The sequence below is a fragment of the Poromitra crassiceps genome (assembly GCF_964638095.1).
Source record: "Poromitra crassiceps genome assembly, chromosome: 14".
NCBI classification, from domain to species: domain Eukaryota; kingdom Metazoa; phylum Chordata; class Actinopteri; order Beryciformes; family Melamphaidae; genus Poromitra; species Poromitra crassiceps.
Window position 1 is genome coordinate 19,586,332 of NC_139633.1, and position 2,500 is coordinate 19,588,831.

Consider the following 2,500-nt stretch of genomic DNA (forward strand, 5'->3'; position numbering starts at 1 on the left):
ATCTGGCAGGGGAAAGTGAAAAGGCAGCGCTTGCCCCTCCCTCATTACCGCCACTGAGGTGCCCTTGAGCAAGGCCCTTGACCCCAACCGCTCCAGTGGAGCTGCTCAGTGGCCAGCAGATCAGACTGTGGTTGTACTGGTCAGCTCCAGGTGTGAATGTGTGTGTGAATGTGAACAGGGCACTCCTGAAAAAGAGAGCATTGCTCTCAGCGAGACTCCCCCTGTATTTAAAGGCCGGGTTTTCCGTGGGGAATATGAATATATATTAAATCTCACGCCCCTAAGGTTTTAGAATCCGTTGAAATTTTTGAAATTGGTTGTTTACAGCCTGAGATATCACCAGAAATCCACTCTGTGTGTGTGGGGGGGGGGGGGTGGTGGGGGGGGGGGTGCGGGGACTCGAAATACTACATTTCCCACAATGCACTGGGCTCGCGTGGCCTTCGTTTCCATGCCCACCCCTCAGGCGTTTGGCTGATATCAAACTCCAGTAGGTGGCGGTAATGCACATATATGTTTGCCAACCGCCATAAAACTCAAAGAAGAAGAAGACATGGAGAGAAGACATGGAGAGAAGAAGAAATAAATCGAAAATAAATCGAAAATCAATTGCCTCCAAATTGCACCAAATGTAAACGGTAGTATATATGTCGGGAGATGTCTTCATAAAAAAAATTTCATGCATTTTAAGGCATTTTCGTAGGAGTTACGCGCATCTGATGTTGTAACTATTTTCTGTAAAAATGTGTAAAAACGGGTACATTGCTCAGCGTTGATTTCGTTACTTCAACCCACCTACTACTAGATGTAAAATTTGACGAGCTTTCCAATGCCGCCAGTCCCGTGTCGATTAGTGCTTCCGTTCCCGAGATAATGGTCTCTTTGCAAGGAACTATGGGAAGCTAATATTAGCTACAGCAGGCTAGGCGGTTGACAAGATGGCTGCGTTTTTGTTTTGGTCAAGGCCTCTGAAGGGGCGTGGAGGACCTCTAGAGGCGGGACCATGGCCAACAACAGTTGTAGTTCATAGGTGCACGACTTCCGCAAGGCGGACTTAGGCCAGATGACGCGAAACGCGTCGGCTGGCCCAAAAAATATGTGAGAGATGCTTGATATCTCTGGCAGTGAATATCCAATTTCAAAAATTTCAACGGATTCGAAAACCTTAGGGGCGTGAGATTTAATATATATTCATATTCCCCACGGAAAACCCATCCTTTAAAAAACAAAACAAAACAAAAAACAGTACATATACAGTACATACAGTAGTACACACAGTTGCCCCTACAGCAACACTGTAAATCCTTTGTGCTGGGGTTCAAAAGTATTCACAAAGTATTCACACACCTGTTTTGTCGTCTCCTGCCAGGATTTGAATAAATTCAAACTTAGCGTTTTGTGTTTGTCCTGCCCTTAATCTGGCTCATACTCCACTTTGTTGACTTGGATCTGCTTTTTATGATGTATGTTTGTTTGTTTCATGTGGGTGGCTGCATGATAAGAATCTGTTCATATGTATAAGTGCATGCTTTCATAGTTGTGTGGGTGTGTTTCTGTGAGTGGGTATGGGTGTGTGTGTATCATACAAAAGGCCTAGGGCTGTGAATTGATAGCAGTTTCATTGCAGGCGAGGCAGCCGGGACGTCACACACACACACACACACACACACACACACACACACACACACACACACACACACACACACACACACACACACACACACACACACACACACACACACACACACACACACACAGGTGACTGTCTCACACAGCTGACCTGACACTACAAACCTGTCACTGTCACTCCCCCCCTCCATCCCTCTCTCTCCCAAACGGAGACAATTTCAATCACACTCTCTGTGTTTCCCTCTGTGCTTCTCATGTCTCCATGTCATGATTGGAATAGGCTCTCCTAACATGCTAACGAGGCATGAGGGGAAGAAAAGATACGGTACATAAAGAGAACAATAACCCAAATGCATTTGCATCTACATGTGTCTCTAATAAGATTTCTAGAATTTCTACTGAAATCACCTGACAGAAGATGGATAAGAAGGATGGAAGAAAGAGAGAGAGACAATTACAGAGAGAGAGAGAGAGATATAGAAAGAGAGAGAGAGAGAGAGAGAGAGCTTAATTGCATAATTCATAGGTAGGAATGCCATGTAAGTGTGATGTCCTGTAATGTGGGATCAGGGCCCCAGACAGCACCTGCTCTCTGTGGAGGCTTTGGCTGTGGGCAGCCTCCAGGTCCTGCTCCAGTCTGGCTCCTGTGCTGCCTGCCCCGGCCCTCCAACAGCCCCCCGCTGCCTGGAGCTGCTCCCCTGCCTCCCGGAGGAGCAGCACCTCTGCACCCAGCAAAGACACACACGGAGCCATAAGAATCCTCACAAGGCTTCCACGGCAGGTGGGGATAAAAAGCATTGTTTGATAGGCTGGTGATTTCTTTTGGCATTTCTAGTCTACCTGCCAGACTTTGAGCCGGCTGAGTCTGGAC

At 47.0% G+C, this 2,500-nt stretch overlaps 1 long non-coding RNA gene across 1 annotated transcript in view; it reads right to left on the bottom strand.

Annotated features, from left to right (window-relative positions):
- LOC310788896 overlaps positions 1-2,500 on the bottom strand; it is a 3,311-nt gene that overhangs the window by 749 nt on the left and 62 nt on the right. The window contains exons 1-2 of the long non-coding RNA XR_014553318.1: positions 2,470-2,500; positions 2,215-2,351 (exon numbers count right to left, since the gene is read on the bottom strand). The exon at positions 2,470-2,500 is cut by the window's right edge and continues 62 nt beyond it. This is a non-coding gene — a long non-coding RNA (uncharacterized lncRNA). The remainder of the gene's footprint in view (positions 1-2,214; positions 2,352-2,469) is intronic.